Source organism: Balaenoptera acutorostrata, chromosome 21, assembly GCF_949987535.1.
Source record: "Balaenoptera acutorostrata chromosome 21, mBalAcu1.1, whole genome shotgun sequence".
NCBI classification, from domain to species: Eukaryota; Metazoa; Chordata; class Mammalia; order Artiodactyla; family Balaenopteridae; genus Balaenoptera; species Balaenoptera acutorostrata.
In genome coordinates, this window is record NC_080084.1 from 33,135,586 (window position 1) to 33,151,125 (window position 15,540).

General features: G+C 48.6%; 1 protein-coding gene and 1 long non-coding RNA gene across 9 annotated transcripts in view; one reads left to right on the forward strand and one right to left on the reverse strand.

Annotated features, from left to right (window-relative positions):
* Window positions 1-15,540, forward strand: part of MCPH1 (microcephalin 1) — a 273,679-nt gene that overhangs the window by 184,370 nt on the left and 73,769 nt on the right. The window lies entirely within an intron of this gene.
* Window positions 11,076-15,540, reverse strand: part of LOC103002053 (uncharacterized) — a 157,377-nt gene continuing 152,912 nt past the window's right edge. For 2 of the 3 annotated variants that reach the window (XR_009006496.1, XR_451631.2), the window contains exon 7: window positions 11,076-11,588. This is a non-coding gene — a long non-coding RNA (uncharacterized LOC103002053). Of the gene's footprint in view, window positions 11,589-14,663; window positions 14,792-15,540 lie in introns of all 3 variants that reach the window. The other variant, XR_009006497.1, reaches the window with a different exon arrangement.

The following is a 15,540-nucleotide window of genomic DNA, read 5'->3' on the forward strand; positions in this document are numbered from 1 at the left end:
TCGTGGGGGAGGGAAAGGAAGGGAAACTTCCTTTGAGTACCTACTATGTGTCATACGCTTTGCCTGTCTTCTGGTTGTGATGCTCTGCTAAGGTGTCCGATGAGAACAAATGAAAGACCCAGTTTTCCTCAGTGACTTTTCAAATGTTGCTGTCGGATTTGTTCTAGCTAAATAAATTACATGCAAAGTATCAAGGATTTATTAATTCTTAAGTCAGTGTACAGCATTTGAATGCTTTTGTATCTTATTTGTCATAAAACCAAGGTGTGATGATGCAGCAGTATCTGTTGGATAATTCTCTGTATATATGCTTATTGAAATGAAAATAATTCAAGAGAAGTTTCCATTCATAAATATTTTTACTTTAAAATACCTGAAAGACGTGCATTAAAAAGACGCACGTGGTCCCTATGAGTTATCTTGTTCTACTGAATGTCAAATGCTACCCTCCTTTAAAAATTTTTTGCATTAGAAAGTTCTTTAGAAGAGCAAAAAGTCAGGCAGTGAGGGACAAGCATTCATTACCAGAAGAATGACTGTAAATTATGCAGAGTTTGAAAAATTATTTTTGCAGAGGGTTTTCAATAGCATGGGAGTGTGTTATGACAGCAAGTAAAAAACTTAAGGTCCCGACTGTATCATCATTACACATAGAAATAAGAGTGAAACATAAAGCAAAAAGGTCAGTAGTGGAAGGAGGGGAGGGGAATGACATTGTCTTAAATGTTATCAGTCTGCAATCGTTTCAGGCATGGAGAGAGTGAAAAACATTCGGTTTATGTTTTCTGAAAAGTTTTGTAAGCCAGTGCAGCCGAAGACAAAGCAGTGACCACGAAGAGCAAGACATCCTGGGTGGGAAGAGGAAGAGGTGGGCTCGTTCTCAAACTCAAGTCCAGTTGGCCCCAGGCCACTGGAGGATCTATTGGTTTCTGTGTTCAGATTGACAAAGGGCTTAATCTGGAATGTGGCTCTAAAACCGATTTTCCTCATGTGGCTTGTCGGGTGCCAATCTGTGTTGAGACGTTGTCACAAGCAGTAAGTTATCACAGAAACGTGACAACGCGAGCTAGAGGAGCCTACGGAAAGGATTTGGCATCAGAGCTGTGAGGTTCCAACGAGCAGGTCGTAATCTCTTAAAGGCACTGATAGAAAAGATCTCTCACAGCTATCTTCTGTGAAAGACTGCCTATTCTTTTTTTTTTTTTTTTTTTTTTGGCTGGACCACGCGGCTTATGGGATCTTAGTTCCCCAACCAGGGATCGAACCCGGGCCCCCGGCAGTGGAAGTGCCGAATCCTAACCACTGGACCGCCAGGGAAGTCCCCGAAGAGCAGTTGAGAGTTTCCAAAGTTCATCCCCACCATGTTCGCTGATTCAGCTCCTACAGTAATTCTATGGGGCGGGTATGAGGATGAGTCCCGCCTCGTAGAGGAGGGAGCCGGAGCTGCCTGCGGCCACTCTGACCCTCCTGGGGCAGTGGAGACCGGCCTCAGACCTGGGCCTTCCTACCCCGCGGCCCCTCACTCGGTGCCGTGACCGACTATCCGCCACTCTGGTCGGCTGCATGCCTGCCGCTGACGTTAGCTGGGCCCGCTGTGCTGTGGGCTCCGCGGCGGCCGAACGCTGGGCTGTTTGATCACTAGGGTCTTGCTCTCCCGCGCTGTTTACACATTAGCAGACGTCGAGGAACAGACCCTGGTAACAGCGATTCCTCACTCCTGGCCCCTGAGGTCAGTATATGTGCCGATAATGGAAATTTCCCCACTGAAATCAACCCCGGTGTGGGATGAATGGTTAGACTGACAGGTATTTTTCTCTCCCATCCTCTAGGCTTCAAAAATTCCTAAATGTCCTTAAACACAATAGTATCTTAAGAGCCCTTTAGAAACCTCTTTGGGGTCTCCCTTCCAGCGTGCTTTGTCAGCTGGGTAATAAGCTATAGATAAACACTGCGTTCCAGGACATATGGCCCTTAGAGAAGCAAGTAATTCTGGCACCTCCTGCTTCAGGATCACTGGTGAAGTTTGATGGTTGAATTTCACCGAAATAGCACGAAGAGACTCAGCTTCTGCTTTGGGTTTCAATAGAAGGGCATTCAAATTTGACTAGTGGCAACTTAGGCTAAAACCCATAGAATTCTTCATTTTGATCCATGGCAAATTCTATGTTTATTGAAATGCAAAAGAAGGAGAGGAAACTTACTTTATGTATGTATCTAGGTAGTGGGTAAATTGTGTTCACGGTAAAATTCTTTCAACTTCCCTGGATGTTTGAAACTTTTCATAATAAAATGCCAGGCGAAGCCTGCGGGACAGAAGGGGGAAATTCTATGAGGCCTACTGAGAACAGAAAACTGTGAACCTCTACCAGAGTATTGTTAGTAATTTTTTCCTTTATACATACATTTGATGAGGTATTTCAAGCTTATAGAAATAAAATAGTAGAATATAAATGTCCCCACCACTCAGCTTGATCAAATTTTAATATTTTATTGCCATTGCTTCCATTTTTTTGTTTGCTTTTCATAAACAAAATATTGCAAATTTTACAAAATATTACAAAGTTAGAGCTCCCTTTATATCCCCCCAACCCCATTCCATTCTCCTCCCTCCCTCCCTCCCTCCCTGAATGCAACAGCGATCCTGAATTTGCCGGTCATCACAGAATTTTTCTGTGATTTTTCAGACAAGGCGGTTACCTGCATCGGGAGGTGGGCGCTGGTTTGGAGTCCAGTGTAGCCGGGTAGAAAAGCAGATGTTAGTACTTCCTAGAAAACGAGCAAGTTTCTTCAGAGCCTCGGCTTCTCCATCTGTTAAACGGGTATGATAATCCCAACACACAGGGTTGGTGTGAGGATTAAAGGAGCCATTCGAAAGCACCTGTGCAGCTCCTGGAGTGATGAGCACCTGGTGAGTGGTGGGACAGCAAAGCCTGAGATATTGAAAGTCATTTCAAAAGGAAATAGCACAGGACTCTGACTCGATGCTCGTAAATCCCAAGGGGACCTTCTCAGTATCAGAGTCCTTGAGCTGCCCTCTTGGTTTGCAGATAAGGAAACTGAGTCCCAGGAGAGGAAGAGGCTTGGTCTATGCTCAGACCTCGGTTGGTGGCCCAACAGGATGAGCAGTGACCCCCTTCTCAGGCCTCTGAACCCCAACACAGAACCACCAACCCAGCAGCCACGGAAGGGAACATCTGCTGAGAAACCCCCTACCCACTCTTGCTTCTGGTTTACACTGGGCTCCGTACCATGGATGTAAAGATTTGCTACCATCTCATTTGCTTTTAATTCGAAGATAAAACGGTCTCCCTGCAGTAGTCAGTGTCTCTTTCCTCTTTTTAAGTCAAAGTCAATCTATAATGTTTAGGCTGTACTTATTTACTTTTAAAGTGATCTAGACCCTTGTTTTTCTTTTGTTTTGTTTTGTCTTGTTTTTTTGTTTCTTTAGGGCCTTACTGTTCTCAATTGGCTGCCTCAAGGCTGCGGTTCAGACGCTATTTTTCACTGAGGATTTCTGTCTTTGCTCAGACTGAGAGGAGGTCTGGGGCACCTTTATAAACCCAGTGTGGGGAATGTTATCAGTATATGTTTACAGAGCCCGTGCAGTGCTGTGGAATTGCCGCTGAGGGCTTCTCGAGTGGAGAAGGTCGCCTTTCCCCCATGAAGGTTTTTCTCTGCTAAGATGGTAGTCATCTGACAAAAGCAGGCTCTGTTTCTTGCTTTCTTCTTCTGCGAATGCGGCTCCTGGTCTGGAGTATCCGAGCTGCTCTGCAGTCTGTCTGCGGGCAAACAGAAGCTCTGGAGAGAAAAGGGGTGATGGTCCCCGGCCGGCTTCACGGCATCCTCATGCCGGGGCCCCCGTTTTCATGAGTCGCTGCTGTGACCGGTGGGAGATGAGGAGAGCCGGGGTGAGGCCACGTGCAGGGGGGCCCAGTGCCGGGCCTGTCCCCACGGCCTCCCTGCCGCGTGCTCTGCGTGGACCTAGTCGGGCACGTTCCTTGTGCAGGATCCTGGAGAAGGTTTATCGTAAAGGATGGTTTGTCTTAAGAAAATTCACCAAAGCAAATCCGCAGAGCAGCGAGAGCCAGGTGACGACGCACGACCAGTGTTTTACCCAGAACACCTCCTTACGATGGGAGTTGCAGTTACAGAACGTTATTGCTTTCACTGCGATCCGGCCCTGAGATAGGACCCCACTCCCAAGGGTCGTGCAAATCCTTCCTCGTGGCCCTACCGACTCACTCAGAGCCCCTCCAGGCAACTCCTAGGGCATTACCAAGAAACAAGCACCACTGCTTGTGTCCAACTGATTTTGAAACAATGGTCAAATGGGAAGGTTTCTTTTCTTTTTCCTCTTTTACAAAAAAAAAATACATTTTTGTGTCCTTCCAGACACAGTTTTTCACATGCTGTTAGCATACGTTCCCCGAGTGCCGCTTCTGCTGTGTTATACTGAAGGGGGTAAGCCGCGGGTGACATATTTTTAACCTAAATGAAGAGGAGGTCGGAAGGTACTTTGATAGTTTTATTGGGCTCAGATCTTAGCTCTGCCTCTAACTGGGCCTGTGCCCTTTCCCAAGTCCTTCATGGCCTCGGGGTTGAGTTTCGTCGCCTGGGAGGTCGGGGGAAGGGTGCAGTGGGCTCTCCCGCTGTAGCTCAGGCAGCTCCGGAGAGCCCCACGGGGCAGCGCCCTGCACCGCACGCCCACGGGTTATACACAGTAGAGGAGGTGAAGGCAGCTGCCTGTTGAGGGAAGCAACTCCACATCCAGGATGGTTGGCCCCATCGCTCATGACAGACGGAGAGTCCAGGCTTTGGAACAGTAGTGACCCCGTGACTGAGGACGGACGAGGCAGTAGCCGGCGGCAGGGGGCAGGCGCACGGAAGAGCCCGCCTGCGGACAGGCCGTGGACTGCAGAGTCTGATGCGTATGCCCAGCGACCAGCGCGGAGCCTGGAACACAGGAGATGCTGACAATCTAGGACTGAAACAACCCAGCCAGATCCAGGCCAAAGAAGCCCCTCGTGTGCTGGGATTCGTAGTCTTCTGGAGGGTGATACAGTGCAGTGGAAGATGATCAGTATCAACCGTGAGACGGCCAAGGCCCAACCCAGGCGACGTAGAAGGGCAAAAAGTGAAGAATGAACGGTAGATCTTAGGTGTTCCCACCACGCACAGAAAGGTCGCTGTGTGAGGAGGTGGGTGTGTTAACCAGCTTCCTGCGGTCGTCATCTCAACGTGTATGTACACAAAACATCACGTCATACAAGCTCAGGGTATACAGTTGTGTACACAAAACATCACGTCATACGAGCTCAGTGTATACAGTTGTCGTTTGTCAGTTATTCCTCAACAAAGCTGGAGGGAACAAAAGCAAAGGATGAACACAAAGACCCTTATGTAGATGCTATGGTAAGACGTAGCTTTACAGTTGGTCCCATAGGTAAATTCAATCAGCAGAGGACCTGAGAGGATCCTCTAGACCTCCCCGCACACCCCCGCCCCAGAGGACAGGAAGGGAGCGAACCGCCCCCAGAAGGTGACAGTGGCCAGGAGCACCGGGTTGGGTGCCCCACGGCTGGACACAGTCCCCTCAGTTCCCGGGTGGACCAGCACCCGCCGTCACCTCCCTGCACCTTGGCGAGGCCACGATCTCACCTGCTCTGAGAACTAAGCGGACGAGTCGCTGTGCTAACTTTGGTCCCGGGCGGCGTGCCGGGTGCCCATAAAGGCTCCGCAAAGGTTATCTTTACCATCATCACCATCAATAGGGAGAAAACACTGAGGAAAGGAGACAGAGGCAGGACGTGGCGTTTCCTGCCGTCCTCTTCCTGGGCCTCGTCACACATCTGGAGGGGCCTCATTCCAGTCCAGTCCGGAATACAGACTCTAGAGCAGGGATTGGTCACTTTGTTCACAGGTGGTAAGCCTGACACGTCAGGTGGACTTTATGTGCCGGTGGCAGGTGCCCCTCGGCACTGAGATACCGGGGATGAAGGAGAAGAAACGCCCCGGGCCAGAGCTCACTCCCTCCCTGCGCTCACCCGCCGGCCGGGTTGCTGCCGGTTCTCTGCCTGGATTGTCTCTGGGAGCTGCTGGCGGGAACCCAGCGCTCGTGGCACCTGGAAGGGGGACGGGGTGAAGGAGAAGGAGCTCGTCTCTCTTCCTGGTTCGTCTGGTTCCGGCAGCGTGTCCTTCAGGATCGTCAGTCCCGCTCGCCTCAGACTCTGACTTCGCTGCGCTACTTCCGAACTCACCGCTTCCCTAAGCGCGCCGTGTTTCGCTTAGTGAACCCGCCTCCCCACCCCCAGGTGGGTGCTCACCCTGCATTTAGCAGGAAGGTGAGCTTCCGAGGACAAGTCCTTGCTTTTGGTCTCTGCCCCCAGCACCTCCAGAGAGTCTCACACGTAGCAAACGGTGGTCAGCGCGGGCTGAATAATAAACAGTCTCGTTGCCAGGGGAAGCGGTCCTTTTCCAGCCAATGCGAGCTTAGCGCGTCTGCACGTGTGTAAAGGCACAGCTCGTTTGACTGGACTTCGCAGATACTGAATTTCTTACAAACTGAAGGTTAGGGGCCGCCCTGCGTCGAGCAAGTCTGTCGGCACCATTTTTCCAACACCTGCTCACTTCGTGTCTCTGTGCCACATTTTGGGAATTCTCACAGTATTTCAAATTTTTATTATATATATATATTTTTTTAATTTATTTTTTTGGCTGCGGTGGGTCTTCGCTGCTGCGCGCGGGCTTTCTCTAGTTGCAGCGAGCGGGGGCTGCTCTTTGTTGCGGTGCGCGGGCTTCTCATTGCGGTGGCTTCTCTTGTTGCGGAGCACGGGCTCTAGGCGCGCGGGCTTCAGTAGTTGTGGCTTGCAGGCTCAGTAGTTGTGGCTCGTGGGCTCTAGAGCGCAGGCTCAGTAGTTGTGGCTCATGGGCTCAGTAGTTGTGGCTCGCAGGCTCTAGAGCACAGGCTCAGTAGTTGTGGCGCACGGGCTTAGTTGCTCCGCGGCATGTGGGATCTTCCTGGACCAGGGCTCGAACCCGTGTCCCCTGCGTCGGCAGGCGGATTCTTAACCACTGCGCCACCAGGGAAGCCCAAATTTTTATTACATTTTTATGGTGATAAGTGAGCTTTGGTGTTACAATTGCAAGGTGTGCCTGTATTTGCCCCTGAGTCCCCCAACGAGAATGTCTCACACACGGAATTTGCGGAGGGGCAGGAGGAAGGTACATGAAGGCAGTGGGTCACCGGGAGAGATGGCATGCTCCTGCCCCGGGCCGGGGGTCCGGGTTGGAGAGTCTGTACTCGCCCGGGAAGCAGTGCCAGCTCCAGCCTTTGGGAAGCCACCATCGGGGCAGAGCTCCGAAAGGGAAGAGGGGCCGGGAGAGAGCGAGCAAAGCAGAAGCTCCCGACACCAGAGACAGCCCGGGGCCAGCCCCAAACAGCAGAGAAAAGGTAGTCCGGGCTCCTCACCTTGAGAAGCTCGTGGGTCAGCAGTGACCACTGTCGGCCAGGCCCCTCCCGTGCACACCGCTCGGGCAAGTGGCCGCGCAAAGGAAGCGGAGGAGTGGAGGGCCCTGCCCCCAGAAAGACCGCCTGCAGAGGTCGGTGCTCTCGGTGCTTTAGGGCAGGCCAGGTAACTGGGGCCGGTGACCCCGGGTGACCCCGTCTCTGCGGCCCTCCCGGCTGAAGCGCGCACGGCTGCACCGCGTCCAGCTTTGGGGCTGCAGGCAGAGGCGGAGGGACACCCGCACCTTGTATGTTGCCGCCGCAGCACATCCCGCGGGGAAGGAGGGTACAGGGTGGGTGCAGAGTGAGCAGGTGGGCTTTCCCTCGCCTGCTGTAACCCACGAACAGCAAACCGGAATCTGAAAAGGCTTGGCAACAGACGGGAGTGGAAAAGCCTCGAACTTCCCAGTTTCTTATCGCGGTAAGAACTTGCTCGTTTGTTATTGCAGTCACACCGGAACTGCAGCTTTCCCCTTGGGTGCAGCTCAGATTTTGACTTTCCAAAATACAGTGCTTTTAAATTAAAAAGGAGCTTTGGCTCTCATTTGCATAAAATGCACACATGTATACACAGGTATTCTCACGCGTGCACACACACACACCCCCTACTTAACTGGGGAGGAGCAGGAAAGCAGTGAGAAGATCCTAATTGTGATTCAACCATGCGTTTTAAAAAGCATTGCACCTATTTAGATGGTACTTCTTAGAGCGAACATATGGCTTTTAAAAGTTTTGATAAACGTGAACATTTAAAGACTCCTGGGAAATGAGAATATTCCTTTCAACTTGGGCTTGCGTGGTTATAAATAGGAAGGCCTCTTCTAATCTCGGAATCTTAAAAAGAAACCTTGATGTTGTTACGTGATGACCTAAAGGAATGCCTTCCTCTTCGGCCCGGAAGGATATTTTTAAGAGAATGTTAAGCTTGTGACAGGAATTATTGATACCTTTGGAATTAATCCTATTCTCCAGTGACTCAGGCCTGCTTCAAGCCATTACCTGGGAATTAGCCTGGGACTGCGTGACGCCAGTCCCACACTGTTCAAAGTGGGGCAGAACCACGAAAGAATGAAAAAACGAGGATGTGCTTTTGTGCATTATTCTTATCGGGATGAATGATGCTTGTTTTCCTCTCCACTTTAATTAGAATGTTTCTACATTTGCCAAAGAAAATGTTGGAATGGAGACAAAAACCTGAGATTATAGGAACAGGGCTTGATGTAATAGCTTATTTATAAAGGAAACACAACTTGTTTGGTATTTTATTGAAACAGGAAGTTCAGAACCTCAGCACATACAAGTACAACAAATTCTCAGGTGCTCGTTGAGTCATCTGTTGTTGGAAATAGTCTCCTGGTAGTTTTCCCCTGGATTTACTTTTTATCTTCATTTTGGTATTTTTTAAGCAGTGAGACTGGATGGGTATAGGAAATTGCATAGAGATTCAATTAGAGATGTGTACTTTTTAAAAAAAATATCCGCTATCAAGACTAAATAAGTAAAGCAGGGGGGAATTCTCTCCTTATACATTTGTATATATGCATTTTTGGTAGCTACCTATGTACAAAACATAAGGGAAAACAAAGTGAAACAAACATTTACCTCAATGCTATTGCTATTTCAAAAGCAACCCTTGGTCAGGGGAATGGATTTGAGATTAATAAAGATGAAAAGCATTGTGGATTCATGTTCTATTTGCTATTGTTTAGTAAACATTTAATAGCAGAAGCTAGATAGCAATTTGATTCCTAGTATTAAAACCTTATAGGAATGACTTGAGCTGAGTTTGTGTCGACACAGAAATCTTTAGGTTTAATTTCCCATCCTTTGCTGAAAGATCAGGCTGGGATGGTGTTTTAAAACATGCAGAAGCTGCAGCCACCCTGGCAAGAGCTCAGCTTTGTGAAAACTCGCCGGTGCACTAACAAGCCAGGTGCTGCTTCCAGGGGAACTTCGCAAGGAGTGCAGGGCGGGGTCCCCGGAGAATGCCTGGGAGTCAGGATTCCTGCCGGTGATCCCCAGTCCTTCTCTAACTTGTGTGGCCTGGGCCTCAGCCCTCTGCTAAATTCGGACAGTTAACAAATGCGCTATCCATTCAAAGACACCTCAGAAAGATGCAGAGACACAGTGGGACAGGAGGCTTTGAAAAGGGGCAGGCGCTAACCAAGTGGTACCCCTCCCAGAAGCAGCTGTGCCGCTCCTGTTTTTAACTAAGACTTTTTTTAAGAGCAATTTTAGGTTCAGAGCAAAATTGAGGGGAAGGTACAGAGGTTTCCCATACACCCCCTGCCCCCCAACACACACAGACTCCCCCTGTTAACAGCACCCCCACCAGATGGTACGTTTGTTACAGTTGATGGCCCTCCATTGACACATCTCATCCCCCAGAGCCCATAGTTTACATTAGGGTTTGCTCTTGGTGTTGTACATCCTATGGGTTTGGATACGTGTATCCATGATTACAGTATCGTGCAGAGTAGTTTCACTTCCCTAAAAACCTCTGTGCCCCACCTATTCACTCCCCTACCAACTCCTGGAAACCCCTGATCTTTTCACTCTCTCCATAGTTTTGCATTTTCCAAACTGTCATAGAGCTAGAATCATACAGTATATAGCCTTTTCACATTGGCTTCCTTCACACAGAAGTATGCATTTAAGGTTCTTCCGTGTCTTTTCATGCCTTGATAGCGCATTTATTTTTAGTGCTGGATAATATTCCATTGTCTGGAGGTACCCCAGTTTATTTATCCACTCACCACTGAAGGATATTATGGCTTCCAAGTTTTGGCGATTATGAACGCAGCTGCTATAAGCATTCGTGTGCAGGTTTTCATGTGGACATAAGTTTTCTATTCCTTTGGATCAGTACCGAGGCGTGTGATTGCTGGACTGGACAGTAAGAGTATGTTTAGTTTGATGAGAAACCAGCAAACTGTCTCTCAAAGTGACTGCACCATTTCACGTTCCCACCAGCGGTGAGTGAGAGCCCCTGTTGCCCCAGACCCTTGTCAGCCTTTGGTGCTGTCGGTGCCTGGAGTTTGGTCATGCTAATGGGCGTGCAGGGCTACCTCACTGTGGTTTTAGCTTGCATTCTTCTGATGACACATGATGCGGAGCATCTTTTCATACGCTCCTTTGCCATCTGAGGACCGTCTTTGATGAGGTGTCCGTTAAGGTCTTTGGCTCACTTTCGAACCCAGGCAGTACCTCCTTTTGAAGTCTGCAAGCCCACCGCCGTGGGCACGTTTACGAGACTGCAGCACCGTGGTGCATGTCCTGCTCACACTGAGCGGGGCCTCAAAGCCTCCGTCCAGCAGGAAGGTCTGGGCTTGCAATGTCTCACCTCCTGCTCTTAGACTCGCCCAAGACTGTAAATGTGACAAGGCAGAAACTTTATGGTTCTGCGTTGAAAGATTTCTTTTGGTTTTAGGTTTTCTTTTTTCCTTCATTGACTGAATAACACTGAACAAAACAATATTACTATGAAATGAAAGTAATACACCCCTCTGAGTTTGTATAAATACAGTTTTTTTTCTTTTTAACATTGTTTGGATCGATAAACGATGCAAGAGATACCTAAGATAATTCCCAAAATGCTATGAGGCAATATGGAAAGGTCTGGAAGCCCACCCCTCCCCCAAGATGCTTTCCGGTTGCTTTTACAGCGACAGACCCCCCACCTAAAGGTGGGCGTATTGCTAAGACTTAATCTCCACCTCGGCTACACTGCTGAACAAAGACGTCACCTGGAAAAAGCGCAGCACGGCGCCTGTTAACACGGCTGGATGAGCAAACCTTGAGGTGAGAGAAAAGCAGGGAGCGGCAGTCCATAACTGCTGAATGCGCCCACGCAGAGAGACAGAAAATGGCCATTAAGAGGTGACGAGGAAGAGACGTGGGCTTGCGTGCCCCGGGAAGGAGGGGATCCCGGAACTGCATCCGTAGCCCTGCAAGCCACGCACACCAGAAACTCCAGCGTCGTCTTGAACCCCCGGGGGCTGCAGGCACGCCAGCTGTGTCTTCCAGACGTCGCCTCCCTCCACTTCCGCTGTCGCTGCTTTCTGTCCCCCTTATAGATGCGTCTCTGGAAGACACAGATCTCATCATGTTACGTTTCAGGTGACTCACCTTCGCCTGCAAGATCAAGTTCAAACTCTGCAACAAGGCATGCAAGACCTTTCCCAACACTTGTTCTCAGCCCACCTTCCCACCATCCGTTGCCTCCCTGCCCCTCAATGCCAGCTGGCTACCCGGGACCCACTACCATGCCTGACACCAAGCTGTGTGTGTCCGTCTCTCTCCTGCCAGGCCACACCATCAGCATCCCCCATCACACCACAGACACACACACACACACACACACACATCCTTTTCCTAATTATCCTGGGACAAGCCTTTCTGGGAAGCAGTCCCCAGACCTTCCAGGAAAAATTAATTTCACCCTCTATTATGGTTTTACAGTATTATTTTCATATCACCGGTATAAATACTATAGTATAAAAAGGATAATTCATATAACTTCGTTTAATTAATTGTTTATGTATGTCTCTTACTGGGAGATGATGAGCTTCTTGAAAGCAAGGTCCACACTTTTGCTTTCTTTTTTTTAATCCCCTGCATCATACATTGAAGACACCTATAATATCTTGGGTTAAAACTGAATCCGATTGGAAGGGGGTGACATGGCAGTGGTTGCCATACGGGTCGAGGTCTGGAAGGCCGGTCTCCTTGAGCAGAGAGATTCAGGACAGGTGCTTGTTGGGAAGGATGGAAGGTCTTCAGGGGCCACATGGTAGAGGCCTGAAGACCAAACCAAGGTCGTTGCCAAGGTCCTTATACTTTTATCTGCAGCGTTTGGAGCCAGAGAGGGACGTGGTCTCCACAGTTTTTGTGAGGATTTCTGGGCAGTGGAGTGAAGGCAGATGAAGTTAGATCTGAGAGCCCTGATGGGAGGTGGCCTGACAGCCACGTGCCATGTGAAACCACGATCTAGATGGTGGCCCTGCAAAGGGGATGAAGAGCACCGGGGAGCTGGGGAGAATGGAGGGGCGGGAGTTGGGGGAGGAGGGCCGGGCTTGCCCATCCCAGCGAGAACGCCCAGTGGGAAGGCCCCCCTGCCTGTCTACTTCCTTTCCTGAATGCACAGCGAATTCCTGGGCCGCCTTTGTTGTGAGCTGCTTTAGTTTGTCACTCTCCCGTTGTTTACAGCCTCCAGGTATTTGTAGACAGATCTTATCTCCTTCCCTCTTAGTCACCACTTGGCCCAACTCTGCATGTTTTACTCTTTTAAACTCTGCCCCTGGGGCTGACCTCTCACTACCCTCTCAAGGAGACTTGTTTGTGCTGTTGGAATCTATTCCATTTTGATTATTTTAAGACAAGCGGTAAGCTAAATATGGCCCAGCAAGTATGGTCTTGAAGTAGAAAAAATAAATCTTATGCATGTATATGTTTATAGATATTTGTGTGTATCAAGTGTGTTATAAGCCCGAGGCAGCTGTGGTGCTTCCCAAGCATTAGTCTGCAGCCTGTGTTCTCCCAGTTTCCCCAGGAATGAATTCACTCTAAATTTTTTTTTAAAGGAAGAAAAATCAGAAAGGGATAAGTGCCTACTGCCTCCTGATTCTCCTTTAGGATACATCTGTTTCTGTGAGGTCTTGGGGTTTATAGGACTGTGCTTATTTTCATGATCCCATTAATATGCATGCTTATCAAGAGGGCCAGCTCTATTTTGTCACCAAATTTCTCATCCTTTTTCTTAGTTTTTCCCTCCTCTTCCCCATTCCATGTCTGGTCTCTAGTGAGGTTTCCATACGTTACACTTTTGTCAAAAAATGCTGGTTGAAAACACTTCTAGAAAACAATGTAGGAGAAAATCTTCATGAACTTTTTTGGGTTGTGTATTTCTTAGGACACAAACCCAAGCACAAGCACTGACCATAAAAGGAAAATTGATAAGTTGGACTTCATGAAAATGAAAAGTTATGTTCTTTGAAAGACACCATTAAGAAAATGAAAAGGCAAGCTCCAGACGGGGAAGAAACATTCATATTCCATATTTTTGAAAAGGAACTTGTATTTAGAATGTATAAAGAATTCTTAAACCCTATCCACTTTCTTAAAAATGGGCAAGATGTAAGAACAGAACCTCACAAAAGAAGTTATGTCCATGACAAAGAAAGCACATGAAAAGATGCTGAACATTATTAGTCATCTGGGAAATGCAAATTAAAACCACAGTGAGCTATGGCCACACTCACCCACTATGGACAAATTAACACCAAAACTAAAATGCCAAGTTACAGTGAAGACGCAGAGCAACTAGATCTCATACTTTGCTGACAGGAGTATAAAACACTGTAGAGAACTGTTTGGCAATTTCCTACTAAAGTTCAAAGTATACCTAGCAAATGACCCAGGAATTTCACTTCTAGGTATTTACCCAAGAGAAAGGAAAGCATCTGTCAACAAAAAGATTTGTAACTGTTCATAGCAGCCTTATTCATAATATCTAATAGCTGGAAAAACCCAGATGTCCATCAGCTGGTGAATGCATGAAAACTATGGTATGTTCATCCAACAGCACAACAATAAATACGACCGTAAAAAGGAGCAAACAGCAATGTAGCTGAATCTCAAACACTTGTGCCGAGCCAACGAAGGCGGTCACGGCGCGGGGCCGTGTCCTTCCCTTTACGGGACCTTCAAAGACAGGCCACATTAGTCCACTGGCCCGTGATGGTCCAGGGATGGGGGCAGCAAGGAATGCAAAGGGACACAGGGGACGTTGGGGATGACGCGAACACGCCCACCCTGATGGAGCTGTGATTGCGTGGGTGTGCACGCCTGTCAGAAGCATCAGACTCTGTGCGTCCAAGCTGGGAACATTTTATCCTTTGTAAATTATACCTCAATAGAGTCCATTTTTAAAAAGCTAATCACAAAAGAATAAATTAAGCACATACGCGTTGCCAGAAAATGAGACCGTTGGTGGTTTACGCGTTCACGTGAATTTAAGGCAGCGCGTGCCCTGCGCCAGGGACGTTTGCATTGTGAGATGTAATTGACGGTGAAGACATTGGTGGGGGGTTGGGCTGGGGGTTTGGGCGTGGAAGCATCTCCCCACCTTCAGTAAGTTACATAGATATGACTTACTTACAAGGTTGGGCTGGGTTTCCAACAAACAGATGGGAAGTAGGCTGCCGGTAACTCTGAAACCATCCCGAGTCAATCTCGTTCCTGAACTTGGCGCAGTCACTATTCCGTATGCGGTGATTCTATGGGACGCTAAAAAGCAGGTGTAATAAGGTATTCGTATTCAATCTCCATTGAAGTCAGTGGGCATTTTGTAACGATTGGGCTGGAGACCTGGGCGTCCTGGTCCTTGGACCGCCCCCCCAGCTCAGCCGTCCCCACTGCCTGTCGCTGCAGCGACACACACGGTGGCAGGCGCCACAGGCATCGCATGGCTGCCATACTGTGCCTTCCGAGTGACAGCTCTTGCCAAGGCCAGCGGATGTGTGCGCCCACTAGCCCGCGATGTTTTAGCCAAAAGCAAAGCCTTTGAAAGTGCAGCAGAAACAAGACCATTCAAATCTGGTCTGTGTAGGGACTCCAGTACCCAAATGATGAATTCAAGGGAAAAAAAATAATTCCGTAATAAACCTCCAGGACTATTAGCTTGAGTGGGTTACAATACGATGAAATGTTCCAGTGAACATCTGAATTCCCCAGCGTATTTTTGTAATCCGGACAGAACTTCTGAGAATTATAAACTTAAGTGCAGTAGAAGCTTTTGGAATTAGCTGGGGGGGGGGTGTGAAAGGAGTCGCTATAAGTACAAAGGAGTAACAGCAAAGAAGTTGATCAAAAGGAACCATCGAATCCAAAATAGCCACACGAGAGAGCATTAGGAAATTATCCAGCACCATCGCTCCACGTTATAGGTGAGAACTAAGCCTGGAGAAGTCGTTCCACCAACTGCAGCCCCTTGTGCTGTTTCCTGGAAAGCCGATCACTCCTTTCCATGCTTACGC